Source organism: Orycteropus afer, unplaced genomic scaffold (genome assembly GCF_000298275.1).
Source record: "Orycteropus afer afer isolate SDZICR_OR568_19922 unplaced genomic scaffold, OryAfe1.0 scaffold00007, whole genome shotgun sequence".
Taxonomy (NCBI): Eukaryota; Metazoa; Chordata; class Mammalia; order Tubulidentata; family Orycteropodidae; genus Orycteropus; species Orycteropus afer.
In genome coordinates, this window is record NW_006921594.1 from 23,192,921 (window position 1) to 23,205,787 (window position 12,867).

Below are 12,867 nucleotides of genomic sequence, written 5' to 3' on the forward strand. Positions count from 1 at the left end.
AGGTGCTATCCAGTCAGCTCTGACTCATAGTGACCCGTACGACAGAATGAAATACTGCTCTGTCCTGTGCCAGCCTCACGATCCTTGCTATACCTGAGCCCATTGTTGCAGCTACTGTGTCAATCCATCTCCTTGAGGGTCTTCTCCTTTTTCACTGACCCTCCACTTTACCAAGCATGATATCCTTCTTCAGGGAATGGTCCCTTCTGATAACATGACCAAGATAGGTGGGATGAAGTCTGGCCATTCTCACTTCCAAGGAGCATTCCAGCTGCACTTCTTCCAGGACAGATTTGTTACTTCTGGCAGTCCATGGTGCTTTCAATATTCTACACTGACACCACAACTCAAAAGCATGAACTCTTATTTAGTCTTCCTTACTCATTGTCCAGCTTTCATATGCATTTGAGCCTATTAAAAACACCTTGGCTTAGGTAAGTCTCACCTTAGTCTTCAAAGAGACAACCTTGCACTTTAAAGCAGTCTTTTGCAGCAGATTTGCCCAGTGCAATATATCGTCTGATTTCTTGACTACTGCTTCCATTGGTGTTGACTGTGGAACCAAGTAATATGAAATCTTTGACAACTTCAATCTTCTCTCCATTCATTGTGATGCTGCTAACTGGTCCAGTGTGAGGATTTTCATTCTCTTTATGTTGAGGTGTAAGCCATACTGCAGATTGTACTTTTCAATCTTCATCAGTAAGTGTTTCAAGTCATCTTCACTTTCAGCAAACAAGGTTTGCACATTAATGTGATCTAATTTAACACAGACAAGCAACCGGTCTTTTCCACTTACCACTGAAGGTTTCTTTGTTTTGGAGTAGGTCTTTTTTACTATTTAGTCATGTGGTAACACATCTGATATTCTTACCACTTTCACTCAAGAATTCAAATCCCTAACTGTGGGATTGGAAAGCTTTTTGTGGATTCGTATTGACATTTTTTTTTTTTTTTCCCTTCTAAATAATTGTTTTGGAGTCTGCCATAAGGGTCTTCTGTAAAGGTAACGTGAGCTCATTTTGTCAAGAAAAGAGTGTGTATTTGCCAGAGTCTCCTCCTTTCCCTTTTTAAGAGGCATTGCATTTTAGAGTTTAGTTTAAATAACCATGCTAAATCAAAACCTAACCTATTGCCACTGAATTGATTTGGACTCACAGAAAGCCCATAGACAGATTAGAACTGCTGCATAGTGTTTCTAGGGTTGTAGGTGTTCAAGGAAGCAGAACACTACATCTTCTTGCAGAGCGTCTGATGGGTTTGAAATGAGAACTTTTCAGTTAGCAGATGAGCTCTTTAGGCATTGTGTCACCAGGGATCTTTATACAATCAGGCTACTTACAAAAATCTAAAAATGAACAATCAATGAACTGACTAATCAAATACATAATTCCCTTTTCACTAGTTCCCATTGGGAATAGCTATTATCCATTGCAAGCACTAGAGAACAGGGAATGTTTTTTACTGCTGAAATATTTCGGAAATTAAATCTTTGCAATATTTCCTGAAGTATATTTCTTCCTTTACTCCTTTATGCAACCAATTTTTCTAATCCTCAGTGAGTAAGAATACAAAGGAAATTGAGGTTTAACCCATACACATAGTTATTTAACTATTTTCTAGCTGGGAATTTAATCCATGCAGTTATTTTGTTGCTGTTTTCTTTCTCCTAAATTTCAAATACACCATTCATAGCTCATTTCAAGTAACATATCAAATATCATAGAAAATGCAATGTTTTCTCCTAGTGTTGTTTTGAGGATGAGGAAAGAAAACAAGTGAGACAACAGTCACATTCTGGAGGATGTTTATATATCAATACTTACTCATTATTCCGGGTGGCTCCTTATAGCTCCTCAAAAGAATAACAATTCAGATTTTATATATAAGCAATATGAAGTGATGACAAAGTCACACATTAAGCATTTTAAAACCATAGTATTAAAAATTCATTTACTGGCTGGGGAATGTTGTTGTTGCTGTTATGTGTCGTTGAGTCATATCTGACACACAGCGACCCCTCCTTGGGTTTCTGAGGCAGTATCACTATGGAAGTGGATTGCCCAACCTTCCTTCAGAGGAGTGGCTGGTGGGTTTGAACCACCAGCCTTCTGGTTAGCAGTCAAGTGCCTTAGGCACTACACTACCAGAGCTCCTGGTTGGGGAATAGATTGTGGCTAGCCTTTGCTTTGCAGACTGATTCTTAGGGTTTGCAGTCACGGTGCCAATTCATCTTGTTCATGGCCTTCCCCTTTTTCACTGACTCTCCACTTTGCCAAGCATGATATCCTTCTCCAGGGAGTGATCCCTTCTGACAACATGACTAGATAAGATGAAATCTGGCCATTCTTGCTTTCAAGTAGCATCCTGGCTGCATTTCTTCCAGGACAGATGTGTTTGTTCTTCTTGTCATAGCTGGAAATGAAACACAGCTACTTTCACAGATAAATTCATTTGAGTATTCTCTACCAATGTATGTTGTTATTGCTGATGATTTCTTTTGAAAACTCAATTTTTGAATTGTATGAAAATTATAAGATTATATAGCTTCCTCAAGGATAAGTTAACTATTCAAAGTTACCAATTAGTATCTGGTCTCATCAATAAATAGCACCTTTTCTTTCCCCTAAAAATTTCACCTCAAGACAGCTCTCTGCTGTTTCCTATTTCCCCAGAAACATCATGTCGGAGAAGGTCAGGTGGATCAGTACAGACATGGGTACCGTGGAGCCCTGAACAAAAGACTCCTGCAGGACCCTGGGCCGTGAAGAGGGGTGAAGAGGAAAGCTTATAATGGAAAAATACTGAGTATTGAGTCAGAATTAGAAAGTGTTTTCAGTGTTCTTCTCGACTCATACTGACCCCTCCTTGGGTTTCCGAGGCAGTATCTCTATAGAAGTAGATTGCCCAGTCTTCCTTCTGAGGAGTGGTTGGTGGGTTTGAACCACCAGCCTTCTGGTTAGCAGTCAAATGCCTTAGGCACTATGCCACCAGAGCTCCCAGTGAGAATGCTGATATGCAAAAATGGGAGGAGGAATGACTAATTTGACTGCAACTCCCTTCAGAGACTGCAACACATGGCACGTATTCTGGTTGGGGGACACTCCCTCTGAAGCTTACCAGGTAAACCCTTTGTAATTACCTGTGGGCAGTCCTGAAATATTGCACACAGATTTTCAGCCAGGAGCTGTATTCTTCACTAGGGATTCTCAACCTCTGCCCATTTGACATTTTGAGCCAGTTAATTCTTTTCTATGGGGCTGTCCTGTATATTTTAGTCTGTCTAGTAGTATTTCTGGCCTCTGTCCAATGGAAGCCAGTAGCATCTCTCCAGCTGTGAAGACCAAAAAATCTTTGTAGACAATGGCAAATGTTCCCTGAAGAGAAAAATGGTCACTAGTTCAGAAACAATGATCTATTCCAAGTAACCATGATACTTAAAGCTCTTTATTTATATCAATTACACAAAAACTTTTTTTCTTCTGTGTGTAAAAATAGTTTATGAGATGTGGTCAAATTGTTTTCAAAAGCTAGTTAAGAGTAAAATCTTATCTAATCCACCAATTTCAGTACATATTTTATCAATTTGCATGCATGAAATAGTTCTCAAAAGTTTTTATAGATAGACATTTTCATTCTAATTTCAAAACACTTTAATTGATTTTTGGAGTTTTTTTTTTAGAGAACAAAATCTATATAAGCATCTTATAGTCATTCAAGCATATTTAAATTAGTCATAAAATGATTATATGACCATTATCATAATTATATTAGCTTCTTTTCTCAAAGTATTTAGAAAAGCTTAATTGCAGCATTTATTTTTATAATTACATATGCTTTTCTGCTCTAAGTACCTGTGACTAAACTGTCAATCTCCCTCATGCTGAGGAATTACTCATAGGAATTAGCAGTACTTTGACCATGGTGATGAAATAACTTACTCACCATTCTGGTAATGAGAGAAAATATGAACATGAAGTTTTAGTGATAGCTTCTTTTGCTCGTACCTAGAAAGGTATCTTTCCTGGTAAGGAGGCCATGGAAAGACATGGGGTAATATCAAAGCCATTTACATGGACACCCAAAGCATCAATAGGAATTAATTTTGTGAAGGCATTTTTTTTTCCGCAGAAGAGTAGGTGATTCGGGGGTCCAGAACAATTGGCTAGATAACATGGGCCATTTGGAGCAGAATGAATATGGTTACTGTTGGCTGTGCTTCTTTTTCTCCTGAAGAGAAAGTCAGAGTGGGAAAAAAGTAACTTTCACATTCCCCATTCCCACTGATAAGGAGGATACAGCAGTTCTTCATCTTCTCAATGTCATAGTCAAGTTAACTACTCTCCTGAGAGAAGCTGAGGGTGAAACTCTGAGGGAGGGAAAGGAAAATTTTACTACATCAAATCTCTCCTGCAGTAGACCTCCTGACCCTTGTTCCTTTGCAGCATAGAAAGTCAAGTGCATCCCATGGAGATGGCTTTCATGAATATCCAACTGACCTGAGGCCTCTCCACTGAGAAAGTGGGAAGAAGAAAAAGCAACCCTGCAAGCAGGTTTCTCATCAAGCATGATTCATCAGAATAATGTAACAAATTGTGGAAAGGCAATGGAAACACAAGAAGCATCCCCAAAGTGGGGACAGCCTTGATGGGCACCACCCAGAATCAGTGGAACTAAGTGTGTCTGGCTGTGGGGAGGGAAGTGACACAGGCAGGGGCAGGACCTCAGGACCCAGTAGTAAACAGCCTCCGGGGTTGAAACAGAATTCTGGGAAAACAGTATCAGCAAAGAAAGACCATAACTGTGGCAAAGATCAAAAACCAAACACCAAACAAAAAAAAAAGCCTCATTGCTATCGAGTCCAACTTATAGCCATCCCCTTTGGGTTTCTGAGGTGAGGAATCTTTATGAAAGTAGATTGTCCAATCTTCCTTCCAAGGAGTGGCTGGAGGGTTTGAACTGCCAACCTTCTGGTTAGCAGTCAAATGCCTTATAGCAGAGAGTAAATCTAATTCAGGATTCCAGAGATGGAACAGCACTCCCTTCAAAAGTGCAAGCACAATGAACAGAAACTCAAGGAATTAGAGAGTTGTTATTTGGTCCATGACAATGTCTTGCATTATTCAACCCTGGGCTACCCATTTCTGGGGTGGGCTTTTTTCTGCTCTAAGGTCTGCACTGGTCTTGGTCTTACACCAGAGGAATTCATGAAGTAGCAAGAGAAAAATGGGAACATATTTCTGAGCATCAAATTAGTACAGAACTTTTGTGACTGACTGTTCATACAACCTGAACAGACATAAACATTTTGGTTTTGATGTTTCAATGAGACACTAGCTTAAGAACTCTGCTCTTTTAACCTTTAAGTTGTGCATAACAAATTTTGTGGCTACCACAATTCTGGTAGCATAGTGCCTAAGGCACTTGACTGCTAATCAGAAGGCTGGTGGTTCAAACCCATCAGCCACTCCTCAGAAGGAAGGTTAGGCAATCTACTTCTGTAGTGATACTGCCTCAGAAACCCAAGGAGGGGTCACTATGAATCAGGTTCTACTCGATGGTACATCACAACAACAACAACCACAATTCTGTGAGGACAGCATTTTATGTTTGTTCTTATAAATAGTTAGAAACATGGAAACCAATTTATAATAAATCCAGGATTCACTAGGCTAAAAAAAAAAAAAGGCCCTAATGCTTAACTATCCTGTAATCTTGTCATATTTAGATCTTTGAGTGTGGTACTTTTGAGTATTGAGTATGCAAGCTTGAGCCATGTGAGAAGCTAGAGACAGCCAAGGGAATTGGAAGCAGCAGTGAGGCTGACCTACAAACACAACACTTTCTCATCATGAGGCGGCCAGTTGCCTGCCATTCACATGGGCGGCAGATGGCAAAAAAGGCAATGAGGGTGGGAGTGGCTGGCACCTAGTAGACTGCCAGGCTCTGTCTGGGCTCTTGATAAATATTAATTAAATGAATTGCATCCATTGAAGAACACTGTGTATGCTGCCAATTATGACAAGCAGACTTTGCTTTATGTATAATCCTCATGTTAGCATGACAGGGAAAATTTGATATGTCTTTATAAAGACTGAATGAGCTACACAGATAGCCCAACAGGCATCAAAACCAAAGCCAGGTTCATTCCTTCTGGACTGAACTTTATAAACATATTATTGCCTCTATCATAGTGATACCTTATTTAGTAATCCATCTGTAAATAAAATTGTACTACTCTATAATATGAAATACTAATTCAATAATACTAAAATTAATCTGCATGTGACAGAGAAGGTGACAGCTTTAGAATTTTTTAATGCTGATTCTTTGACTATCAGCAAAGTGAACAGTGAACAAGCAGGAAAAAGATGAAGTTGAGAATTTCTCACGAAGGGGCTTATATTCATGGAGTTCATAATCCAAAGGTAATTTCTGGTCCCCTAAATTGAAGACCTTTCAGAGGAATCTTTGTGCTTCTCTTCATGAAAGAGAACATTATTGAATGGCTTCTTAGATCAAATGAAGTTGATTCTGAGATCAGGGATCCCCCTGAGGGATGAGGGTTGAAGAGCCATAAAGAAACCAGATGTTCAACAGCATCCCTAAGCTAAGTAAGGTAGCCTAGTTTGATTTCGTAGGATAGAGTTTCTGAAGTTTGAGTTTCATAGGAATACATTCTCTTTGTTATTAGTATGGTGCCCAGAATGCCTGCCATCCTTGCCAGCCTGTGGGTTCAGCTGAGGATTCATTAATATTAATGTCCAAATTCCACAAGCTTGTTCTTAATGGCACGACATCACTTTCCCCCTCACCGTGTAATGTTTGAAGATGTCGTCCAGTTATCTCTAGGAGTCCTCATATGCTGTCTCAGTTCTTTGTTTCTTTTACCCCAGCCTCTTTTTAATGGATCCTGGCACCTAGTCAATGGCAATATCCCATGGCTTCTTAAAAGGCCACTACTAGTTTCCAGAGTTACCATATGGGAAGAATGCCCATTTTCCTCTATTCCACCCTCTCATTTAAGCTCCAAAGCAACACAGTTAGTGCCTAGGCCCCTTCTGAATATAACTCCCTCTAGTATGTCAGTGCAAAAAGGACATAGAGGTGGCATCTTCTCACCTCCTCTAACTTCACAAGAGGAAGACAGAATCACCATCAGCATCCCAAGGCTTATTTCTATGAGGCCAGAGTGCTGCCACCCTTCAGCCTTTTGCCAATTTGTACACCACCTCTCCATCCCATGGCACTCATTGCTTCTCTGCTGGGTTCAATGACAATTTGTTGCAATGGCCACACAGATCTCACAGACAATACTCAAAATTATGAAGTTTATTAGGGAAGTAACAAGCTACAATTCAGGTTCAGAAACATGCTCAAGAGACAATTCTTCAGTCAGGACAGTCTCCCCTCTGCTGTGCCCTCAGGCAGGTCTCTTAGGCTATTGGCCTCTTGGCCTGGCCTCTGCCCTGCTTGGACAAGTGGCTTACAAAGCTCTTTAAGCTCCACCGATAGGTACACCTAGTGCATTCCACTCTACCAGCAAGCTTCCTGCCCAAAGCACTCTGATTTCTTGCTCCATGAGATGGCAAGGTTGCCATTCTGTCTTTTGCCTCTTGGTTCCACTGCGACCATCTTACTTCTGAGGCATCTTTCTCTGCCAGTCGACTCCCTCTGCTGTGAGTCTCTGCCAAGGAGGTTTAGAGGAGGGATCTTGGGTCTAAGGATGCACTCTACTTCACCTCCAGCTCTTCTCTCTTGATGGCAGTGAGATCCCCCTCTGCTCTAGGAAGGCTCATTTTAAGCCTGGCAGAGTGACAACACTAACGGATCCTAACATCAGAGTCCTATACGTCTTATCTGCATGGTCCCATCCAGTAATCCAGTGGGAGTTACAAAGACTGCAGCTTGAAAAGCCATACCAAGTAATTCACTGCACCACAGTCAGACCTAAGTACTGGTGAGAAACCTTTTGGCTATCCCTATTTATCTTTCAGGGATAAACATAAACACGACTTCCCCAGGAAAGCATTCCCCAAAATTTAGAGTATGTTAGAATTTTGCATATTTATATTCTCATAGTTCCCTATAATTCAACCACTGTACTTTAGGATTTTTTTTTTCATCACTTATTTAATTGTCTGTTTTCCTCCTCTAAAGTCTGTATTTTGTGAGGTCAGAAATTTTTTATATCTTGAGTATCACAGTAATCTCTAGAAGGGCTGCAATGTTTCACAAATCCAATGGGAACTGTTGGCATTGAATTCTCTGAAGTTCACTTTCCTTCCTGCTGTCTGGTGTCTAAAAACATCATCCAGTTATTTCTGAGAGTCCTCATGTCCGTCTCATAAGTTCCATTTCTTTTACTCCAGCATCTTGTTCATGGAGTAACAGGGTCCCAATCCCCAGCATTAATAACATGGTAAGTGCTTAAAAAGTAATTTTGAATGAGTAAATCCTATTATGTATTTCTGTGTGTCTCCTATAATTATACTGGATATTCATAAACTTATGAATTCTACTAACTTCTAAGAATACCAAATAATACAAATATTAATGTAGGCCATGAAATTGGCATACTTATTTCTGAATCAAAATTTACACTTAGATAGAACACTTGACATTTATTATAAAAGGAAAGTCAAGATAAAGTGCTGTATATATAATAATATTTGATATGATATAATATGGTGTGATGTAACACATTATAGTATAATATAACGCCTTTCTGAATTTTGGGAAAAATAAATATGAGGCAATTCTCTTCAGCAGAGGCTGAGATTTTCTATCAATTGAAATATCTGCAGAAGATGGAAATATAGTAATAATGTAAACAGCTGTGAACATATTGGAGTTGGGGCTGAGGAACAACAAGGGGTTATGGACATATATTCATTCAGTTAATCTATAAATATTCATTGAGCACCAATTCTATGGCAGGTGCTGTTCTAGATTGGGGAACATAGTGGTGAATAAAATGAGGAAAACACAATAAAAAAGTTAATGCATAAACAAATGACAATATTAGTTAGTAGTCACATACTAAATGTTATGATAAAATTTGTTGTGATAGGGACATGTGGCTATTTAATACACATTGGTCTTGAACTGACCTTTCTGAATTATGAGGAGTAAGCATATAAAAATAAAGACATCACAGGCAAAGGAAACAGTACACTGAGGCAAAACAGGTAATTCAGCAGGATAAAGCATCCTTGAGGTTACTTGGTGAATAAGAGAAAATGGGTGAAAGAAGTATACAATGGGGTTTAGAGTGATACCTAATTCACTTATGTGCATTCACTTCATAAATATTTCAACTATTTTCAGTACAAAGGAAAATATTGATGATCCATGCACTCTCCAAGCACTTTGCATTTCACCATGTCAACAGTCCTATCAGTTAATATTAATTGTTGTTGTTAGTTGCTGACCAGTGAATTCCAAGTCACGATGGCCCCATGTGTGCCAAGTAGAACTGCTCCACAAGATTTTCAAGGCTGTGAATTTTTGGAAGCACATCACCAGACCTGTCTCCTAAGGTGCATTTGGGTGAATATGAACTGCCACCTTTCTGACACGTAGTCAAGTGCTTAACTGTTTGCACAGTGAATAAACATTTGGAGAAACTTATGCAGTATCACACAGACAATAAATGTCAGTGCTGGGATTGGACCCTAGGAAGTCTACAGAATCTGTGACATTAACCAGATAAATACACCTGTCTCTAATGCATTTTCAATTTTAATGCCATTTGAATATATATATAAACATGAGGGAAACAAGTATTTTAATATTTCAATCATTCAGATAATCACTCTTGTATCACTTAATCTTAATCATGTTTGGTTTTCCTCATGGAAAAATATTAATTACTTTTGATTCTATATTTTATTGTGTAGTGTATACTCAAAATACTCACTTTAGAAAAAACAATATAATAGCATAACCAATGCAATGATTTCTATTGTTCTCACAATTGTTGGCAACAGTCGACATCACAAAATAATAAAGTTAGCCATGGTAGTTGTGTGAACTACTGAGGCATATAAGTAATTGGGTCATTTGAATGAATATATGATAATTTATTAATTTATACAAGATATAACTTTAGTGGTAGTCAAAATGCTTATAATGCTCTCTAAGTAAGAGAAGAAATAATAGAAAATATCAATTTAAGGTATTATATACCTATTTGTATTATATTTGCCTCTAATATGATTTAATTAAATATTTAAAAAATATTAATGAAACTAGTGTTAGAGAAAAACTTAACAATATTAAAAATACTTATAATAATTAAATATTAGCATATAGTACAACCCTAAGAAGATGGTTCAAAATGTAGTATATAAATAAATCATTTCTGTCAGTGGTTATGGACACTTCTTAGAGTTACTCTTTGGGCTGAAATATCAACATTGTTATTTATGAAAGTATCCATGGTGATGAGTAAACAGATAAACAAGGTCAGCTTAATTCATGGAACATTCACATTAATTATGCTTATTAAATATTTGGCTGCTATTATTACTACACACTCATTACTTCATAGCTGAGTGAATGGAAATCTGGTCACTAAGCTGCCATTTTTCCTCAACCATGTTTTTAAAGTCTTTGACCAATTTTGTTTATTTGAACTGAAACAACTGCCACACCTCTCCATCTGCTACTGGCACACTCTCGGATACATACAAATCACCTAGTCCAAGTGCTTTGCTCCCCATCAGACAAAGCCATGCCAGTAGAAATGATGGATTGAACAGGTATGCATTATAATAGCTGGAAAAACACTTGCTTGGGGAGATAACAATCGGGAGGGAATTTTAAAGCTGAAAGCCACTCCGAATGTTCCAGTAGGCAGTGCCAAGCAGAAACATGGAAGATAACAGATGGCAAATATGTTCTCACCAATTGACAATTGCGATTCCCATGGCCAAGCAGTTCTTATGTCATTCCTTTCCCAGGTCAACTAGACTTCATTCTATAACTATACTCAACAAAAATATGTAATTCTCTTTAATAAAAAAAGTTCAGAGCTACTAGAGAGTTTGGCCCCATATAATAAAAATAAAAGTGCTTATTTAGATGTTTAGAACAATGAAAAATATACTTGTTAATGCATATTGCATTATATTAGTTTGAAATGTTTTATAGTATTATTAAATACCTCAGTTAATGTCAAAAATATGTAATTATCTTTAATAAGCAAATGTTCTGAGCTACCAGAGAGGGTTTTACCATGTAAAATAAAAATATAAGCACTTATTTAGATGTTTAGAATAATGAAAGGTCTATTTTCTAATACATATTGCATTGTATTAGTTTGTGATGCTTTAAAGTATTATTAAATACCTCGGTTAGCATGTAATTCTCTAAGAAAACATTTTTCCACAATGGAAACTAAAACTGACAATCATTCCAAAATTTATTTCAAAGTTAAATACTTTTTTAGGTACTGGAATTGAGGGTTAACTAAAACTGTCTTAATAAGTAATTGTTATATTAGGTTTTAGCAAGGTACAAATGAAACAAAGAAAAATCACTGGTATTTGGAAAACATTGCCTTGGTAATAGAAATAACGCTGGAGATTACATGATAGAATTTTGCAAGACCAATGACCTATTCGTTGCAAATACCTTTTTTAAACAATACAAACAACTACATATGTGGGCATCACCAGATGGAGTACAGAAGAATCAGATCAACTACATCTGTGAAAAGAGACAATGGATAAGTTCTATATCCTCAGCCAAAACAAGGCCAGAGACGACTGTGGAACAGACCATCAGTTGCTCATATTCAAGTTCCAGTTGAAGCTGAAGACAATGAAAATGAGTTCACAAGAGCTAAAATGTGACCTTGATTATATCCCACCTGGATTTAGAGACAATCTAAAGAATAGATTTGATGCAATGAACACCAGTGACCAAAAACCAGAGAACTTGTGGGATGACATCAAGAACCTCATCCATAAAGAAAGCAAGAGGTCATTAAAAAGATGAGAAAAGAAGAAAAAACCAAAATGGATGCCAGAAGACCCTGGAACTTGCCTTTGAATGGAGGATAGCTAAAGCAAATGGAAGAAATGACAAGACAAAAGAGCTGAACAGAAGACTTCAAAGAGCAGCTTGAGAAGACAAAGTCAATTATTATAATTAAATGTGCAAAGACCTGGGGTTAGAAAACCAAAAGGAAAGAACATGCTCAGCATTTCTCAAGCTGAAAGAATTAAAGAAAAATTCAAGTCTCAGGTTGCAATACTGAAAGATTCTATAGACAAAATTTTTAATGAAGTAGGAAACATCAAAAGAAATGGAAGGAATACACAGAGTCACTGTACCAAAAAAAAATTTGGTCAATGTTCATCTATTTCAGGAGGTGGCATATGATCAAGAACCAGTGGTACTGAAGGGAGAAGTTGAAGCTGCACTGAAGGAAATGACAAAGAACAAGGAATTGACAGAATACCCATTGATATGTTTCAACATTGTCTATGCCAAGAAATTTGGAAGACAGCTACCTGGCCAACTGACTGGAAAAGATCCATATTTGTACTCATTCCAAAGAAAGGTGATTCCATAGAATGTGGAAATTATCAAACAATATAATTAATATCACATGAAAGTAAAATCTTGCTGAAGATAATTAAAAAATGGTTGCAGCAGTATATTGACAGAGAACTTCCAGAAATGCAAACTGGATTCAGAAGAGGACATGGATTGAGAGATATCATTGCTGATGTCATATGGATTTTGGCTGAAAGCAAAGAATACCAAAAAGATGTTTACTTGTGTTTTATTGACTGTGCAAAAGCATTCAATTGTGTGGTTCATGACAAATTATGGATAACATTGAGAAGAATG